Here is a 21,661-nt window from a genome sequence, read left to right on the forward strand (position 1 = left end):
TGTCTCATAAGAAACTGTTGGTCTGGTGTATGCCATTAAATCCTCTTTTTCCCATACAGCGTAATAACTGATATTCTGTAATGCTTTCTCTTGTATGTTTCCCATTACTGCCTCAATTCTTACCTGGTAAGCCTCCCATGTTTTGCATGAGCTTCTGTATATGGTACAACAATTGATGCCTTTTTTTAAAAAAAAAAGTTATTGCCCTTATTACTGTTATTCAGGGGAGGGGGGAGGTTAGAGTTAATTAGGGTTAGATCCTCTTCCTATTGGGTCTGGCTATGGTTGCAAGTATGAGAAAATGTGGGTCCCGACTAGCAGAAGATCTTGATTATGATTACCGTCAGAATTATCATTCTCTAAATCATCTGGCCTCCCAGATGGATAGTGTCTCTGTGTCCTGCAGAGTCCTCTGACCCTTCTCTTTACATTCCCTGCTGCCAGATGATTCCAAGAAGATTACATATTCTGGAGGCGACTGTTCAATGATTAGCATTGCAGGTGTTCAGAATTTTACTAGCTGGAGAATATTAATGTCTGGCAGGTATTTTTCATTTTGCCTGCTCTGCTGGCAGGCTGGATTTGTCATGGACTGGCCTTCGGGTTTGATTGAGGTCAAGGTGGAGGAGGAGTATGGAAAAACCAAGACTCTGTGTAGGTTGAAGAGGTACATGTATGCACCTAATGCCAGCCACACATGGCTGCCACCCAAAACTGCCACCCATGGTTCTCGTTCTGTTTCGTCCCCAAAATAGCAAATATGAATGCATAAGTGACATCATCATGCTTGGAGTGAACCCACTGCCAAGAGAGACCGCAGATCAGATGGAGAACTCAAAGCAAGATGTCATCACATTACCTAGTTTCATTTTCTGCAGGGATAAAGGGACAAAGGGCTGTGGTTTTTAGCAGCAGCTATTCAGTTCCTTGGAATGTCTACTTCTGCCTTCGGTTGCAATCTCAGACAAGTGCATTTGCAGGCAAGAGAGAAGTGCATGTACTTCTGGAAGTGCTCTGAACTTTTTTCTTTTTTTTTAAACTACTGCAACGAGGTAAAACAGCTGAATACCATTCAGCCCAGGAATTGGCTGCAGGGGACATTCCAAAGACACTTCCAGTTGTGAGCATGCATTTATCTCCTAACTTGCACCTAATCTTGTCAGCCGCCCTGAGCCTGCTTCGGCGGGGAGGGCGGGATATAAATCAAATAAAGTAAAGTAAAGTAAGTCTTATGACTGTTGCCATTGGCTACAAATGTCCATTCACTCAGTAGTCCATGAACCTCATTTACAGCTTTCTTAAAGGAACTGTAGTACATAATTCTATGTTTTGGAGATCACATATTTGTGTCAAGCTTTCAGAGTCTTGAAATGGGTAAGGTAACTGGACTGTTTCATTGGGATTTCATCCATGCAGCTAAATGTGGAATAAACACAGAGTGGTTTCTGAATCACTGACTCATACTGGTTTTATCTAAAAACTACTGTCTTTTTAAATTCAGTCATTTTGGATTTAGACATTCCATCCAGTAATTTCTGTGTCATCCCCACTCATGAGTTAGGGAATCAGCCAGCAGATGCCAATGATTGCAGGTTGTTTTCAACCTTTGGTGGCTTCAGACAAAGTTGGTGATGTGGCATTCTTAGGATCTTGTAAGAATGAGCTTTAGAGAATCTTTTAGATAGAAAATTGTCTACTGCTGTCTCTTGTGTTCCTCACTAATAATAAAGTTTTAATGAAGCCAGAGTCTTTGTTTTAGAATTTACAAACAATATGCTGCTTCTTAAGGATTAGCTTTCTTTTGTGAGCAGCATTCAGAACCCATTCCTGACTTTGACTTTAGAGTGCATCCAACACCGTGTATATAGTTTAAATGTGAGAAACGCCTATTCAGGAGGCAATGGTTGTTTGAGGTACACACATTCTTAACAGCCTGATTTAATTGCACATCTCTTTTCTTTATTGTCCAATTGAGCTTGAAAGGGGTGCCTAACAAACAAAAAATGCACATTCTTTTCTGTAATCTAACAAATTTTTCTTTTTATCAACCCCCCTCCCCCAAGTACTTCCTTTTGTACAGCAACTCTGTTGCTATATTCCAGTGACATATTGCATCATTAAACCATTCTTCCAGAAAATGTTTTAGAACCAAGAGACCAGACGGTCTGTCTCATTCTAGCGGCATACACTAATAATCAAGGACAAATGCCCTTTTTTCTCTATGGAGGATCAGCATTTTCATTCACAGACAAACGATGAAAGAGTGCAACATCCCTAATCCATGAATTTTGAGAGTCTGTCAGAACTGGGAATGAGAGTAGGGAATGATGTTGGCTGGATTAATATTTCATTGTTTTAAGGAAAGGATGTTTCTTGTGAAACTGCATTCATGACATTCCTCATTACCTTTTCTTCTTCCAAAAGCTCTTGGGATATGTTAGTGAAGGTCAGCCCTTGGTCATTCTGATCCATGACTTGGCCAGTAAGACTGTTCAGTTCATTGAAAGGCCCACTTGACACATTCAGTACTGTGGCTTCTGTATTAGAGGCCAAGAAACCTGAGAGTACAGTGGTTCAAGTTGTGCTGTCAGATCAATGAGACAGGCTTCAAAAGATGCCACCGAATACAGTGGATAGAATGTGAAACAAGCTTTGACCCAATATTTTCAAGGGGCTTAAATGGACAAATGGGGATTCTATGAATGGAGCTCCTCATTTTTATCCTGCTGAAGGCCAGATGTGCCTGAGGCCTGATCTGGATCAAAAACACATTGCAATATCAGGTTGCCAACTCCAGGTGGAGAAATTCCTGGAGATTTAGGGACAGAGTCTGGAGACAAGGAGGGCTCTAGAAGGTTACACTGCTATGGAGTCCAGCACTCAAAGCAGCCATTTTCTCCAGAGAAGCTGGTCTCTAGCCTAGAGATTAGTTGTAATTCCAAAAGATCTCCAGACCCCACCTGGAGACCGGCACTTCCAGTGCAATTTTACCCCTGTCCCATTTGCCTGAACTGAAATTGTCCTGGAGAACCACTACTTGCCCCACTGGGAAAACATACAAGGGTATTTGTTTGCCCCCAAAGTGCAAATTGTGACCCATGTTAGTCCATTTGAGGATGGGGAAATGGCAGTGAGAGAGACCCCTTCATTTGTACTGCAGTTCTGATCTGAATTGGGCCCTTATTTGCCTGATTCTTAGAAGGGGAGTGGGATTGCAAATCCTGCCCCTGGAGCTTTCAGTGGTTTATCTGACTGGGCCACAAAACAGGCCTTGGATCTGGTTTTAGAAAATTGGATTTGATATGTTTCAGTAGCACCATTATTGGCCCTGACACTGGAGCCTCTTCTTCCAGAGCTTTCCTCCAAAGAGCATCTAATATATACCCCATTCCATGAGACCACAAAGCATCTAATAAAACCAAGTTAAACTCAATATTTGCCTTGCACATTTGCTAATAATTTTAACTCTTTCGATGAAGCACATCAGTTTTGGGACCCAGATGGGTATAACATGCTCTGAATTGAATAAAAATAGCACATTTGTTTAAATCCAAAACCCACTTTTTAAAAAAGTTATTCTAGTTACTGTCTCTTAGTCATGCTGTAGCATGAGCACACACAATTCATATCTAAAACATTGTGCTTTGCTTTTTAAGTCTCTTAGAGAAAACAGTAAATTTTTCACTCTCTCATATCTAAATGGTTCTCCCCTCCTCTGTTTTATCCTCAGAACAACTCTGTGAGTGAGGTCAGGCTTACAGAAACTGAAGGGCCAAAGTCATCTCATGAGCTTCATGACTAAATGGAGATCTGAACCCAGGTTTCCTAGTCCTGCTCTTATTAACCACTACACCACACTACACTGGCTTACATTTATTTGAACCCACTATTTGTCAAAAGGTGGGAACAGGTGGGCCCCTACCACATGCACTTTGAACCACTTGACATTGGTATGCACATGTACACTACAGAAGAAGAAGATCGTAGATTTATACCTCACCCTCCTCTCTGAACCAGAGTCTCAAAGTGGTTTACAATCTCCTTTATCTTCTTCCCCTACAACAGACACCCTGTGAGGTGGGTGGGGCTGAAAGAGCTCTGCCAGAAGCTGCCCTTTCAAGAACAACCTCTGCAAGACTTATGGCTGACCCAAAGCCATTCCAGCAGCTGCAAGCGGAGGAGTGGGGAATCAAACCTGATTCTCCCAGATAAGAGTCTGCACACTTAACCACTACACTAAACTATACACAATGCAGCCAAGTGGGAGAGTACCACCCAGAGGGCTTGGCATGCATGTGAAGGTGACAGTGATGGAGCCAATCATGTTTCCACCTCTCTCCCTTGATCAGGCTAATAAGGAGCATACAATTGCACCATCCCGCACCCACCACACCCTGTGTGGTTCCAAAGCCTAGCAGAGCACTGTAGTGAAATGGCTCTCAAACCACTACGGGTGAGAATGCACTGGGCCTTGGTTGGACTCAGAGCCTTTTAGCTGAATTGTGGCCAGTCTCGGCAGTTGCAAAAGCCTAAAAATGGGAGTAGTTAAGTGGAAGAGTCCATATGCCTCTGCAAGAGTGGATTCCCTGGAGGGGTTTGCACACATTCTTCTCCATTACATCCAGGCAAAGTACAGAACATATGTGGTGCTCTGCTCAAACGGGGAATCCAGTTCTAGCAGCATAAAGGCCATCTGAGGTACATCTTGAAGCTATTTGTTCTTTTAAATTGTTTAAACATCAGCTGACACTATCTTTCAGAGATGAGGTTTTGTACTAAGAAGCCTGCTTTGAAAACCTAATTTGTGTCAGTACATTCAGAGGACAGAGGCTCTAATGAAATTGAGGGTTGTTGGACTTTTTCTCTTTTTTAAAAAAGCCAACCATTGGTTAGTCACAGTTGTACAATCAAGGCTTTGGCGTTATGCCCACAGTTCTGTTTTCGATGTGATTTCTCTGTCTTTCTCCCCCTGCCCTTTTCCTCTGTAACATTCAGTCTCCCTCCAGGCATACATAACCTTTTTTTACACAGAAAAGCAAGGCAAAGTCTGAGTTTGGATGTGTTGCTGAGTGGTGGAGAATGTGATAGCAACTGGGAATGAAGGATGCCTGTCTTCATCAAGCAACACAGAGAAGCACAATGGGTTTTCACAAATATTAAAAAGTTAAGCTAAATAAAGAAATAGAACCTGACTCATGTCCAGCTACTGGAGGGAATGAAGCCCAGGGGTCAGCCTACATGTTACCTTGACCTCATGGCAAGTAATTTCCATGTAGAGAAGAGAAGATTCCCTTTGGGAATGACCTAAGAAGCACTAGAAAGATCAGTGCCCTTCCCATTTGGCTCAGGTAAATTCTGAAGCCCCAAATCACATGGTTTGGAGCCAATAGTGTGGCTCTCTCATGCCAGCTTTACCCTCCCAGAAACTGAGACAATGTTAGCTATGGAAGAAACCAACACTTGGGACATTATCAGAACAACAGTCAGGCCTCAGATTCAGCAGGAGCTCACAGGAGCGCAGCTCCTGAATCTTTCTGAGAGTTCCACCTTCTCCTTCCCACCTTGTCCATTGAATAGTAGGTCCAGCTGCATAACAATCCCTGGATGAGCTCCACCACCTATTTTTCTACAAAACGACCCCTGACAACAGTGGTTAAGGGTATGAGCTATGACAGAAGAATTTCCAGTTCTAATCTTGTCTCTGAAGCAGATTTACACAATGGGGGTTCATAGAACTAGAAAGTACAACTATCACCTGAAAGGATTAGGATACTCCTCCCTCTGGCTCAGTTTGACTTTCCCATGTACAAAAACTAGCACTGCAAAGAGAAATTCAGTCAGCCTTCCTAGAAATACAGGTAACCGGGCCTTGGATTCAGCGGGAGCTCACAGGAGCACAGCTCCTGAACTTTTCTGAGAGTTCCACCTCCTCCTTCCCACCTTGTCCACTGAATAGTAGGTGCAGCTACATAACAATCCCTGGATGAGCTCCACCACCTATTTTTCTACAAAACGACTCCTGCAGGTAACCATCAAACTATGCTACCTACTTGGTATGAATAAACTCCATAAGCACAATATACTCATAAATCATGTCTTGGGATAATACAATGCACAACCTTTTCAACCTATTTTTTTAAAAAATCCCCACATTCCCTTCCTCTCCCCTCCCAATTTATCCCTATTGCTTGTACCATACTTAATATGAACCACTGGCCATCTTAAATTTAAAACTTGTAAGCCAGCCTTATATCAAACAAATTAAAAAGAATTCTTCTTGGACTTTTCCATATGGATTGTTCAAGACAGTAGTCTACTTAATTTCAAACCCAAACAAGCAACAAAGCTATTATTTGACCCAAATTTGTGGCAGTTGCAATCTTCACTTGGATTCTCCTCTAGGCATTCTGTCCAATAGAATCTGTAGAATTATTTTACTTCTGAATACATAGGTTCTTATCCTCTATATTTGAGGTTCATTATTCTGTCAAAGAATGGTTCTGTCCATACTGTTGGCTGTTTTTGCATTCTGGTTCTTTGTGTAGCAGCCATATTGTTTGCTCAGGCCCTAAGACTGTCCTGGTCTGGAGTTCCATTCTCATCCTTCATTCCTAGTTCTCTTTGGTTCCCTTCAGCAGCTAAATGCAAAGCATCTGCTGCTATAGTGCACGGAACTCCAAGTCAGCTAACCACAAACTACAAAAATTGCATACCCCCAAAAGTGAGCATATTTTTGAATTACAGATTCATTTATGTCAAATAGCCCATTACACCTTCAGAAACAATAGGTGCAACCAGTTATATGTCCTGTGCAAATTCCCAAATGCACCAAGAGTTATTCAGAAGACTGAAATGATATGTGTGGTTTCACCTCCAGGTGCACCTGTTGTCACACAAAAGCTGCCAGCACAGTCAGTTGCTGGATGCTGTAGAAGTTTGCAGAGTTCAGGCTTCCCTGCCAACATTGACTTTTCATGGAGCTGAAAGGTCTTGAACCAGGCTCCACCACATTTGCTGAAAAGAGTTGTAGGCTGAGTTTTTGCCCAAGTGTGCTATCTAGGCAGTATTGCACCCACTGACTCAGCACCTAATCAGGTTACACAGGGAGCCGATATTATAGAGCCCTAGCTCTATAAAGCCTCAACCTTGGCCACAGTTCTTCAGCTTGAACAATCTGACCGATTTCCCACTCACCTTGTTTCAGTCTCGTTGCTCCTTTTTCCTATGAGGCTGCTGCTGGATTTTATTCAAGCTGCTCCAGCCGGTGAGTTGCTCTGCCCCTTTTCAAGTTCCCTCTGCAGCAGACAGAAACCAGTTTTTAGAGGATCCTGCCTGCTGTGAAGGGAACATAAAGAGATGTGGAGCAACTTGCTGGTCCAGGGCAGTTTGAGCGAAATCCATCAGCAGTCCCGTGGAGAAGAGGAGAGTGAGAGCGGCATAAGTTTGGTGGGAAATCGCTCTGTTTCTTAGTAAGATGATAATGCTGAATGGAGTAACTGCTTGCTCCTGTTTCCAGCACCCTTCCTTTGCCTGCTTTGGACTACACTTTGGACCTCTGAGCCTTCAGCTAGTGTGCATACTAATAAGCTTATTTGTTTAATGAATTTATACCCCACCTATCTTCCCAATGGGGACCTCAAGCAGCTAACAACATTTCCCTCTCCCCAATTGTATCCTACAATCATCCTGTGAGATGAGTTAGACTGAGAGAGGATCATTGGCCCAAGATCACCCCACGAGCTTCCGTGACATAGTGGGGATTCAAACCTGGATTTCCCAGATACTAGTCTGACACAATCACTACATCAAATGGCTCTCCTGTGATGCTGGCATCTGGTGACTACTGATAAGAGCATGCAAACAGGCACAAAAGTTAGCACAAAAATTCACCAAGGCTAAACCACCAAGAACAAATTTTATTGTTTTTGACATGGCACAATAGTTTAGTTTAGTTTACTAGGTTTATATCCCACCCTCCCCACCAAAGCAGGCTCAGGGTGGCTAACAAGCTAATAGCAATATAAAAACATATAGCATTATAAAACCATAAAAAGGTGCTACATACTATTTGATGTGTATACCTTTGAAGTGGCAGACTTCAAGATTATTCAACATGTTTCCAGCAACACAACTTCATTCTTGATATATAACTGCATGGGGTGACATTTATATAGGCACAAATAATTGTTGATCAACTTGATCTTAACTAATTAACTTCTTGACTGATCATCTTGACACTGGTCTTCAGACTCTAACTTCTACCTGATCTGGGTGGCCCATCCTCCTGTAGCAGCCACCACACAGCCCCATCTTGGCTCTGACATACGTGGGCTTAGAGGAGTGAGCTGTGAGCCCTCCAATCTGCAATCAGTTTGCTTCAGAACTAATTTCACTGAAATCTTGACAGACCACCTGCAAAAGCCAAGGTGGCTGATAACTACAGTGCCAGATCTTTTGACTGGAAGGAATTCTGGTGGCTGAAGGGCTGTGTTCCTTTGGGTGTTCCCAGAGTGCTGCTTGAAATGGTTTTTGTGCCATTCTGTCAAGGCAGGCATCAACCCAGAGAGTCACATCCAAAAGGGAAAAGGAAAACCCTAGAGGCTAATAATTTGGGGGCATCTGACCATCTATAGCAGATGTTTACTTATCAGCCTTCATCATGTTGACTCAGAAGTCAGTACCATTGATTTTAAAGGATTTACTTTCAAAGGAGTGCACTCGGCATTGCAGCCTTAATCCATCACAGTTCAGGTAGAGTGCATTTTATTGATGCGCTGGCAGTCAGCATGAACTTTGCATGTTAACTTCACATTGATTTTGACACGACATTCCTTGCATTCTGTTTGTTGTTCTATCCAGAATGACTTGAAGTTGCCCTCTGTTGCAGACAGAAATCAACCCAAGTCAAAGACATAATTATGGCAGCTGAAAACAACATTAGACATTAAAAAAGAGTTGTGAGACATCAAAGATCAACCAATAAACAAGTACCTAAAATTGAGGCCCATTTTAGCTTCAGTTCAAAGCCAAATGGCCCTCCAGCAATGTTTATGCTTTTTTTGTTCCAAAGGTGATCTGTGGTCAATCCTTGGGATTTGAGAAGTGGCTGTGTTAGTCCATTTAGCAAAACAAGTCTGGTGTATCTTCAAGACCAACAACATGTACCCACCCCCCATAAGCTTTCATGAATCAGAGCTCACTTCTTGAGATGCTTGGTGAGCCTTAGTTTGAATTTCACTCTGGACCTGGCAAAACCATGGCTGCTTCCACACAGAGGTTTTTCTCCACCTTGGCTTCCAAAAAAAATTTTGTTGGAGAAACTGCATGCCTTTGTATGGTAACCATTTTCTTTCTAGTCTTTCCCCACCCAAATTATGTTTCCCCCCCCCAACTCCTCTTTACTCCAGTCTTTTTTGTAAAGAATGCAATTCAAGAGCATTCGGACATTCTGTGGAAGGAATGGAGTGCATTTCCCCACTACAAAGGTGTTGCACACTTAAGTGCCATTTACTTCCATCAGCCTCTTATGGCTGCCATCTTACCATCATTTTTTTTCCTTCTGTGCTACTACAGGGCTTTTTGTAGGCTTAAAAAAAACTGCTAATCGCTCTACCACTACATTGATCTATTGACACATATCTATTTCAAATTTTAATAGAATTTTTTTAGTACTGGCATGAAGGAAAAACCCACAAAACAAATTGCCATGGCAGCCATGATGGCCATGCTTCAGAAGTCAATGAAGAGTCACTGCAGAACACATGAGGAAAGGGGGGAAAGACAGAAGAAAGTGCACAGGAAAGTCCCACATGGAGATGCGCCATTGCCAGTGGGCACTCCTTGACATTTACATGGTGATGAAAGCAGCACAGAGAAGCCTCTCTGTGTGAAGGCAACCCATCCATGGCTAGGTGCTGTTCAAGGTGACCAGGCACACCGGAAGCAGCACTCAAGACTGGCACTCCTCCATTTTTTCAATATTGCTGCCACCCATCTTGAGAGGAGAGCATATCCAGAATCCTCTGTTGTATCCCAGAGGGTTACATCAGGTATTTCCCCCCCAATTTTGTCTTGGGGCATCTTTGCCTCACCCTGAGTAGGACAATAAAAATCCTTGGAGCTGGCCCCACAAAGCTCTGATCAAGAGTTTATGAATTTGGTTTTCATTTGCAGAAGGCATCAAGTGGTACTGCTATAATGGAGCTGCGTTTAACACCCCCCCTCCACACACGCACACACACAAACACCACTGCTTGGCCAGTCTCTGCAGTGCGTGCTGGACAAGTGCTAGCTCAGAACACTGAATGCTCTCAGGGAGGAGGGGAGCCTCACTCAGCAAAGAGCTGGATTCTTTCTCATTGAGCAATAGTTTATATTTGCAGGATACGTGACCTGAGCTGTGCTTTCACTCTTTCCAAGGGGTGCTAGATATTTATAAGGAGGACATGCCACAATTGTTCCATGAGCCTGGAGGCAATGTTTGATGTTGTTTGATTAATTAGGAGCAGAGAACAAACTCGCCAGACTTCTTGGATGAGCCAGTGGTACCTGGAGGTGCCAAGTCACAAATGTTCTTTCCTCTGCGGTGTGGCTGCCTGGGGGATAATCACCTTCAGTCCAATGAATCCTTTTAGAAATAGTTTTATACTATGGGATTGTTTTCTTCCTGATTTTGGAGGCACTGTAACTTGAGCCTTCTGATCTTGCATCCTGACATTTTGTCTGAATTTTGGATGATGGGGCATTCACAGAACTGAGAGAACAAATTGGTCCTGCATATGCCTAGTTGCATTCTGTCAAATATAAGGCCCAGGGGCCGGAACTGGCCCATCCAGGGCTCTTATGGGTGCAAGGGAGGGTGTGTGCAGAGCCTGTCTGCTGTGGTTTCAGCACACCTCTGTGGATTATCCTCTGCACCCCATCCCAACCCATGGGGCCTTGCAGTGAGGATACACCAACTTAGAGCCTACCAGCTGCTGTTCTTTATACAGCTTCTCTCTCTCTGATACCTGGCATTACATTTTATGGTACAAACAAAGACCAATGGAACCACGCCAATACGCTACTGCAAAACTATATCCAAAACTGCATATATTTGCAATTCTCATTCATTCTGCTTTCATATACTTCAAATTATGATAATAATCCTGTAATTAGTCAAACAATATATCCTTCAGGTTAACAAATTGCACATGTCCTACAATAACTCATTCATTTACACAGAAGTCCATCATTAACCTTGAACCGAATAGTCAGACAAAAAAATCATTCAGGAAATAAAATCCTTCAAACCATGTAGTTCAGGGGTGTCAAACATGCAGCCCAGAGGCCGAATCATGCCCCCAGAGGGCTCCTATTAGGCCCCCAAGCAACTGGCTGTCATCTGCTTCCTTCTCCTTCTGTCTTGATTCTTTCCGCATCACAGCTTGCTTTGCAAAGTTTGCTCAATTGCACAGGAGCTACAGAGCAAAACCTATTTTTCTTCATTGGCTGAGGCTCCTCCCTTGAGGAGGAAGGGGGGAGGCAGAGTTTGTTTTGCTAGGCTCTCTCAATCACACAATAGAGTCACTGAGCCAAGACTCTCTTCCTTCTATTAGCTGAGGGTCCTCCCCCTCCTGGTCCCCGGGGAAGGAAGGAAAGAGCCAGAGCTTCCTTTGCCCAGTTCCCTGGATCCCATGAGAGAAATAAAAAGAAAGCAGCTTTAAGACTAATGAGTGACAATGTTTCAAATGTGTTTTAAGTTTTTTTTTAATTGTGTTTGTCTGTGTCCTGTATAAAGTTTATATCTCTGCTACCTAATCTTAAATAGGTACACACATGGCCTGGCTCGACATGGCCTGGCCCAACAAGGTCTCATTTATGTCAGACCCATCCCTCATAGCAAATGAGTTTGACACCCCTGATCGTAGTTGATTTCTGAATATCCAATATGATCCAAGAAGATCCAGATGAAGACTTTGGAATGTGCTCTTCGTTTTGTATAATCTTCTTCTAATAACGGGCTGCAGTCTATATTCAAATGTTACTCCTTTCAATGCCAAATTTGGACATAAATGGCATGCAGTCTACTTCTCTTAATTGCTGTATATTGTAGACACTACAGAAACAATTCTATGTTACCTGCTGATGGACTCAATCCTCATTTGACTGACTTCAACTGAATGTTTTACATTTTATGGTGCAACATGGCCCAGACTGACAAAATGACATTTTTGTCAGATCCAGGCAAATGAGTTTGATGCCTCTGCTTACCCCAGCAACAGGATTGCAACAAGCACTGGCAAACTCCGGTAGAAGAGAGATCTTCAAGATAGCTACAAGTAGAGAAGAAACACCAGGAGACAAAGAAAAACTAGAGAAGCACTTGACATCCTCTGAACAGTGAAAATTACTGCAGTGCCAGTTAGAATGGATTAAGCACTCCCTGTATTTGCATCTACAGTCTTCAGCCTGCTGCCATGCTGTTGCCTCTCCATCATATGACATTTTGTTTTGATACTAGTTTATGCAAACAGGGAGGGGAAAACCATGGCCCCGGCCCCCATAATTAGTTTGAGCTCTCCCCTTGCAACAGAATACAACAAGGCATCATTTGATTCCTTCATATATATACAGACTGCAGCCTATATTCATTTTGGTTTTGATCTTAACTATGTTGATTACTTGGGCAGGAAGGTGGGTGCTGTATTGTCCAGAGGAAAGAGACTGGGGGCAGAGGTGCAGCACCTTCAGTATGATGCCCTATCTGAGCATCAGCATTCAACGATGCACCATTGCTGCACTTCTGTCTTTCACAGAGTACTGGCAAACCTAGGAGTGACTTTCCCTTAACGGGCTTTCCATAAAGGAAGAAGAAGAGGAGGAGGAGGGGGAGATTGGATTTATACCCCACCCTTCATGCAGAGTCTCCAAGCAGCTTACAGTCTCCTTTACTTTCCCCTCCCCACAACAGACGCCCTGTAAGGTAAGTGGAGCTGAGAGAGCTCTTTCAAGGATTGCTTTTGAGCAGAAGAGCTGAGAGAACTTGTGCCTGGCTCAAAGACACAACAGCAGATGCATGTGGAGAAGTGGGGATTCAAACCCAGTTCTCCCAGATTGGAGTCTGTGCACATAACTACAGCAAACTGTAGCCCAGTTTCAGTGGATGAAACTGAATAGGGGTTGAAGGCCTGAACTTGATCTCCTCTTTCTAATAGCTGTGATCTGCTTAGAGGGATTCACATGTATACAATTACATATGGATGGAGACCTGTCATCCTTGTCCCATCTGTGTTCCCCCACCCCCGTTTTCTAAGACCATTGTGGAACCACCTTAAAACTGTTTTCTCTAATGCTTAAAGAAGATAGATAATTTTGAGCCCTTGCCAAATAAGGCAGACTGGCCACCTAACACCTCTTCCTTCCTGTGCCCTCCCAGTTCTGTTTCATATTCTAAGGAATAACAGAGGCAAGGGAGGGACTTTTGGCTCATTTCTTTCTTTATCATTAGCAAGTTAGCAGGCCTCCTCCTACCCAGTAGAACTTATTAAGGACTTTTTAAAAATGGCTTCTGGTTGTCAAATGAAAAGATGCACTTACATTTGGACAATATTTTTCCAACAATATTTATATGTAAATGTAATTGTCACCCCAGCTGCCTTCCCCAATCAACGGACACTTGGTTTCCATTCAAAGCACCCAGAGATGGAGGTCCACCTGCTTTTCCCTCTGCAAATGTTTTGCTGGAGTGTTATTTCTGGAGAGTGCACTTTAACTGACGATCTGGTCTGGTTGATAATTGGCAGCAGTTTTCCTGTGCCTTCCAAGTTCTTTAACGTAGCACAGGAGTCCATGACTTGTTTTTCAAAAGCACAAGAGTCTTGGCTTTTGTGTAACCAGCAAGTTCTAAATTTATCCCTGTGTGTTCGCAAGCATTATTTTGTTCCCAGATGCCTTCATTCTTTGCCTTCCATCCAGCAATATTTCTCTGTCGTATATCCTTTGTTTCATGAGCTGGATTCCTCTCCAGGTAATTTTGTGAAGGACATGAAACAGGTATTTTTTTTTGTAAGGAGGACCATCACTTCTTCCTTCAGGTGCATGGTGCTTTACTGCTGGCTGGCTTTGGACAAGTGTTTTTGTAGAGGAGCCCTGAAGCTAAAAAATTGAGAGAGATGCTTTGTGCTTTTAAGGGTGTAATAGAGGAAGGGAATCAATTATTCACAGTTTTAAAATAATTGAAATGTGTGTTTTCTTTTCTATCTGGTGACCCAAAGCAACTTGCACCATTCTCCCCTCCTTAATTTTATCCTCACAACAACAGCCCTGTAAGGTAGGATAGGTTAGACTGAGATGGCTGGCCCAAGGTCATCCAGAAAGGTCTCTTGGCAAACTGGGAGTTCAGACCTGGGTCTCCCAAATTGTACTCTCATGTTCATGACCACTACACCATGCTGGATAAGTTCACAGCACAAAAAGATCTTTTCTAGACCAGATGACGAATCTATGCAATCCACCATTCTGTTTCCTACAGTGGCCAACCAGTTGCTTCTGGGAAACTCACATGTCCTATCCAACAGGTTAGGCCTTTATGTTGTGTTTTTGAGCTACTTGGAAACATGGCTGGCTACTTCTGAAGACAGATGGCTAGAACAGATGGACCTTTTATCCCATCCAGCAGAGTTCACCTTATGTTCTTATGAAGGACTATCAATAGCTACTCATTTTGGTCCAGGAATCCTCAACATCTCTCCTCAACTTCTCTGAGTGCTATTGAGTTGCCTGTTTTTAAAATGTTTTTATTGTATTTTATTGTTTTAGCATATGTTGTACTCCGCCCTGAGCCCTATGGGGAATGGGCAGAATAGAAATATACTAAAATAAATAAATAGATAAATAATAAATAAACATGGTGCCCATGGTGCACCATGGCACCTGTTGACACCTTCCCTAGTGCCTACCAAGTGTTTTTAGAAAGTGAGTGTCAGCAGGTAGGGCTTTTGCCCAGTAGGGCTTCAGACTGGTTGCTGGATCTGTGATTCACTGTACAGAGTTACTTTGGCAACAGCTTGCATCTCTAGCACAAAGATCTTACCTTCAGTCATGCAGTGAAGCTATGTGTATTCAAGAAAATGTCTTTTAAACAATACGTTCATTTAAAAAGGCATCCTGTTAAACAGACTTTCCTCCTAAAATACTGAGGGGCTACTGTTAGAGTTATGAATGACTTCCTTCCTTGACATTTTGTTGTTGGTGCCACTTCTTGTGGCAGCCATTTTGTCATTGGTTCTGCCTCCTGCAGCAGCCATTTTGTGGCTGCACACCCACCACCCTGAGTCAGCATTCCAGAGGTGATCTCAGGCTCAAAAAGGTTAGGTTCCCCAGTTCTAGTCTATCAACGGCTATTGGTCATGTTCATTAACCAAAACTCCCTGCCAAGGGGCTTCCTTGCAAATACCAGATGTTAAGGAGAGACAGCTCAACAAGGCTGCTGCCTTTATCCCTCTACTTATGGGCCTCCTAGAAGCATCTGGCAGGAAATAGCTATCTCAAGCAAATCATGCCTGATTTACACAATGTCTTGGAGATGAATCCAACTCCTAAAATAAAGGACATGAACTGAGAAAGATTGCTGGATAAAAGACAAAGAATGAAAATGGAAGTCTTGGCACCTGGGCAGGAAATTGCTCTTGCAAGCACAGGGGCTAAATTTAGAAGCGTCTGGGTACGCAAAAGTCAAGTCACTAGTGCCTTTGAATGCAATTTCCAATATCTGTTATTCAGAGCTATTCTTCTTTCCTAGGACTGTTCGTTTTAAAGTAAAACTGTATTATTCTGTTAATTCAGATGTCATTTGTTACAGCTGATCACACTCTCCTAAATCTGTTGACACCTGAGATTTCTGTGAATCTGTCCTCAGCTGTTCCTCTTAGCTTCCACCTCCCATACACACACATTCATCTCTTTCTCAGCAGAAAAGGGAAGGGAGGCAGGGCAGGCTCTAGACTCTCTGGCAACCTGGGCAAGGCTAACTTCTGGTGCCCCCCTCTGCACTGACAACCAGTTTTCAAAAACAGATGAATTGTGGGGGGATGAAAAGCACAAAACTTGAAATTGCTCCCTGACTTAGATAGCCCAGGTCACTGAGTCATGTAGGGGGTGCTCAATTTTGCCTAATGGCAGGGCTGACACTGAAGGCAGATATGAGAGAATATGCAAATACTTACCTCCATTGAAAGATGAACATATAAAAAAAGAAATACCCAAAGGGCAAATGAGTACTTCTGTAAAATTCTGTAGGCTAAACAATGACAAAAAAACATTCTTTCCTGTTTTCTTTTGCAAAGTCACAGGGCGTCTCCCCCTCCAATATCAAATAGTAATTCCCAAAGAGAAAAAAAAATCCAGCTAAATGGTAGTTCTTGAATGAACCCATGTGGCTTGAGTCACACACCTCAGGGCAAGCAGTCATGTCACCTCAAGATGCAATCTCAGATCCAGCCCAGCCCTCAGAAGTCAAGTTCCTCCTTGCCCTGAGAATCAGCACAACAAAGTGGAAAGTGTCTTGTGCATGTTTGATAGATGGCTCAATATTTCCTGGCCTCCTTTTAGTGCTTAATGCTAAATCCCTAGACACTTAATGTAGCTTGTCTTGCTCAGCTCCCTTTATTTGATCAACTCGGTGGATATCTTTTGTTACGTTGGCTGAACAGATAAGTCGCAGTATCGTTGTCCACCCATGCTGCTGCAGTGCCAAAAGTAACACACGTGGACAGAATAATAGCACTTAACACTTACAATATTTATTTTACAAAAAGACTGGGCCACTTTGATGGCATTTCAAAGGAGTATATTGGGAAACAATCTAGCATTAAGTTAATTATCAGAAACAAACATAGGCATAAAAGCTACCACATAATATTTGAAACACAGAGCAGTGACAATAGGGCAGAATCTTAGGGAATAACATCTTTTGAGTCTACTCTAAACAAACAAAGCTCCTTAGAGATAGGTGGACTTCACAGGACAGAGCATTCCCAAGTTCTGGGGCAATAACAGAGAAGTCCCTGTTCTGTATGTCAACCAATTTGGCCTCTCTGCAAGATGGAAGTTGGATCAGAACCTCTCCCATGGAAGTTACATATTGGGGAAGATGCGCATCAGAGTCCAAACCTTTTGGGACCGTAAAAGCTTATTGTTGCTTTATATAGGACTGGATTATTCAAAGTAGCTCCAGTATATCAATCCTCATAAAAGCTCTGTTGGTCACCATTATTGCCTTCCATGTTGCAGACAGGGGACTGAGGTCAAGAGAGTATGGCTTGGCTAACACTCAGCTCAAGAGCCAGTTTGGTGTAGTGGTTAAGTGTGCGGACTCTAATCTGGGACAACCAGGTTTGATTCCCCACTCCTCCGCATGCATTTGCTGCTGTGACCTTGAGTCAATCACAAGTTCTCTCAGAGCTGTTTCGCTCAAGAGCAGTTTGGGGACAGCTCTTTCAGCGCCACCTATCTCACAGGGTGTCTGTTGTGGGGAGGGGAAGGGAAAGGAGATTGTGAGCCATTCTGAGACTCCTTCAGGTAGTGAGGGTGGGGTAAAAATGCCTGTTTGGTGTAGGGGTTAAGTGCATGGACTCTTATCTGGGAGAACCGGGTCTGATTCCCCACTCCTCCACATGCACCTGCTGGAATGGCCTTGGGTCAGCCATAGCTCTCATAGGCATTGTCCTTGAAAGGCAGCTGCTGCAAGAGCTCCCTCAGCCTCACTCACCTCACAGGGTGTCTGTTGTGGGGTGGGGTGTAAAGGAGATTGTGACCGCTCTGAGATTCTGAGTATAGGGCAGGATATAAATCCAATATCTTCTTCTTCTAAAAATGCAGTCTCCTCCTCCTCCTCTTCTCCTCCTCCTCCTTCTTCTTCCACCTAGGGAAGGAAACTCATGCAATGATTTTTTGACAAGTCAGGTCCAGGTTCCCTTGAAATGATTCACTCTCCCTGCAGCCTCACAGCAGCTGCAGGAAATGTCATTTAGAAAGCCTGTGGGAGCTCTCAGCTGCTGTGCAAGTGGGTTGGGTCCAGGGACCCCAGACTCAACTTATTTAAAAACTTATCATGTTTGTTTGACCCCAAGTGGGGCCCACACAGACTTCCCCCAAGAGGATCCTGTTTATCCAGTAGTATCATTGCCTCTCTGTAAAGTAAGCCAGGATTATAGCACTCCGACTGTGAGAAGGGAAGGATAAATATGTGCTTAGCAAAAGGATGCAATCCTCATGCCAATTCCCTGTGCCAATTTAGAAACATTAGTAGAAGAAAAATTCTCTAGAGAACCCTTTGGAAAATTTATAAAAGTAATTGACTGAAATTTGCCAGGATTTTCTATTTACCCCCATTATAGTCATTGCACATTAATATAATCACTTTTGAACAAAATGCTTCTGTTCCTTTGCTTGCGGCATCAGCCTATAGAGACAGTGGAAAATATATGACCACTGAATTCCCCATCAACCATCTCTTTGGACTCAAGAAATGAATGGATTGTCGCAACAACCTTATTGCAAGAGAAGAGAAGAAGAGAGGGAGAATACATACACATGCAGGCTTGGAAATTATGACTACAGTAGAACCAGCATGAAATAGATGTTACTTGTTCTCTCCCTTTTTTCCCTGTCACATACCGAAGTCTTGATTTATAATACTGCAAGGCAGATTTTAGTTTTGCAAATGGTTCTGAATGGAGAGCAGAGCAGATAATGAGAAACAATTTCATCTGATCCAGGAGGAGAATTAATTTGAATAACTGGTTTGTAGCTGGGTGATGCAGCTCAGTGCTGATCAATTGAAGATAATCAGTTTAGGAATAAGGGACTCTTGGAAATTACTGAATGGGAAAGATGCTGTAGAAGAGTGAGTAGGAAAGTACTGTAGGTGAGGCTGGGTGATGGCCATTGGGAGGAAGAAATGTCCCTTTGATGATTAAGCATCAGCAGGAAAAGGCTATACTGAACTGTTGTAGGAGAGGAGAACCACTCCCTAGTTCTCTGTAGGATCCAGGCCCCAACTCTGGCTGCAGGAAGGAGCAGGATTATCAGCTCCCTATATAAGCCTTTCAGTTGAGCTCTCACTTTTGCTGGTTCAACAGCTCTCATACCTAGTTTGTGCTTATCATGCACATCTCCCTGCAGCTGAGTTCCTACACCAAGGATCTGCTGCAGCCTGGCCTGATATTGGCTGCCTGCTGTCAACCCCACACATTTTCCACTGGTTGTCCAGGTAGGAAATGAGACATCAGGAATCTACACCTTTTTACAAACGGCATTTTCCCCTGACCCAGATAGCCCAGGCAAGCCCAATCTTGCCAGATCTTGGAAGATAAGCAGGGTCGACTGTGGTTATTACTTTGATGGAAGACTTCTCTGAATACCCAGTCAAGAGGAGAGGGGCAGGGTCTATTCAACCACCTCTCTGAATATCCTCCAGGCCCCAATTCGAGGTCAATCACCAGAGATCAACATGACTTCCAGGTGCAAACACACACACACACACTATATACATACATACATATACATATATATATAATACAAAAATGGTATTTTTCAGATATCAGGGAGCTGGAAAATATTGGTATTCTCAGTTATCTGGATTCCAAATACTGGTTTAACATTTGGATCCTTCAGGATTCCAATATTATCTGGCTGCATTATTCCCTATGGGAAAATTTTCCATAAGGCTGGAGGGGCTGCTTTTTAAACTAATGGCACCAAAATTGCCAAGGATCTACTGGTGCTTAAATAACTCACATTTCCAGTGAATTATGCTAAGAAGTTCAATTCTGTGGGCCTCTGACTGAGGTGCCCCCGGCTATCTTTCATTGTTTCCGGAGGCGGGGGAATCCCAAGCTTTCTCCAGGGCAAACAGTAACTAAACACTCAAGAGCAAACAGAGCAAACATTGGCTAAAAGTCTCCTGATGCAAACAAAAGCAACAAGTCCAAAGAACCAATGTAGAACCAGGGAATCCCAGCAGAAGCAAAGGACAACATGGCAAGCCTAAATACAACAAATGTCAAATCAGAGAATCCAAGCCAATGTCAAACCAGAGACTCCTCCACACAAACCCAATTCACCAAGCAGCTGAAAACACAAAAAAGTCAAATCTGAGAATCCTAGGCAATTATAGAATCATAGAGTTGGAAGGGACCACCAGGGTCATTTAGTCCAACCCCCTGCACAGTGCAGAAAAATCACAAATACCTCCTCCCCTCACATTCCCAATGAAACCTGCTCCATGCTCCAGGATCCTTTGCCAATGTGGCCTGGAGAAAAATTGCTGACTGACCCTGAAGTGGCAATCAGCATTTCCCTGGGCATGTAAGAAAGGGCCACGAGACCTAAGCACTGATGCAACCCTTCCTGCCCTTCTTCTCATGATCTGCCTAATTGACAAAATCAGCATTGTTGTCAGATGTCCATCTAGCCTCTGTTTTACCTTCAAGGAAGGAGAGCCCACCACCTCCCAAAGGAGCCTGTTCCACTGAGGAATCACTCTATCAGGAAGTTCTTCCTAATGTTTAGCTGGAAATTCTTTTGATTTAATTTCAACCCATTGGTTCTGGTCCAACCTTCTGGGGCAACAGGAAACAATTCTGCACCATACTCTATATGACAGCCCTTCAAGTACTTTTAAGACAGTAATCATGTCACCTCTCAGTCATCTTCTCTCCAGTAATGATATAGTAATGTCAAACCAGAGAATTCAATACAAACTACAAACCCAGGGGACTATAATTTAAATAAAGAACATAATGCTGGAAGACCAACAAAACCAGTTTCAGAGGACACAACCCAGGCCAATTCTGGACCCTTAAAACACTGTCTCACAGTCCCAATATTCCCAATTAATCCCAGATATTTTATGGCCCTGTTTCCTGGCATCCTGGAAAATCCCAGACACCATTCTGACACCTGAAGATACCTGGAAAATGCTAAGGTACTTTTCAGATATATGTTCAGACTGGAAAAATCCCAGCACACATCCTTATGCAACATTTCTCAATGCACCCTTTTTAAAAAAAAAAAAAGTTTTTTCATATTTGATTGAATTAGAGATTACATAAAGACAACATTATGACATGATATGATGCACCAACAATGATAAAAGGCAAGTCAGATTATCACAATATGGTATTTTACAGTACAGCTTGTCACACAAGTGCATTAATTTCAATCAATACATAGATGACAGATAACCCTACCATATTTTGGATCCTTAGCTGAGGTTGAAGAGCTTCTTCCTTAGTCCTGATCAACTCAATGAATGGATTCCAAACAGCAAAAAAGGGCTTCTGCACCTGACTTAGCTTCTTCTGGAAAGATAATTTCCATCTTGACTAGCCATTAATGCCATATATTAGGGTGTATAGTTACATTGCAGATTTTCATTGCTGGGATATAATGCAATGAACAAATGAAACTGTGGAGAGGGGGGGACCTAGTGATTTGTAAGTGATTTTTGGTTATCTCCAGAACAATGTGTGGAGCCATATAGGCTCTGGTTTGGTTATCTCCAGAACAATGTGTGGAGCCATATAGGCTCTGGTTATAAAGGGGAAGGGAGGGAGGAAGAGTTATTCAGTCTTTTCCTTTTGTGCCATGTTCCTTAAATCACACTGCTTTCCTTTTG

General features: G+C 43.0%; 1 protein-coding gene across 2 annotated transcripts in view; it reads left to right on the forward strand.

Annotated features, from left to right (window-relative positions):
• FGF13 (fibroblast growth factor 13) overlaps positions 1-21,661 on the forward strand; it is a 272,150-nt gene that overhangs the window by 130,194 nt on the left and 120,295 nt on the right. The window lies entirely within an intron of this gene.

This window comes from Heteronotia binoei, chromosome 11, assembly GCF_032191835.1.
Source record: "Heteronotia binoei isolate CCM8104 ecotype False Entrance Well chromosome 11, APGP_CSIRO_Hbin_v1, whole genome shotgun sequence".
In the NCBI taxonomy this organism is placed as follows: domain Eukaryota; kingdom Metazoa; phylum Chordata; class Lepidosauria; order Squamata; family Gekkonidae; genus Heteronotia; species Heteronotia binoei.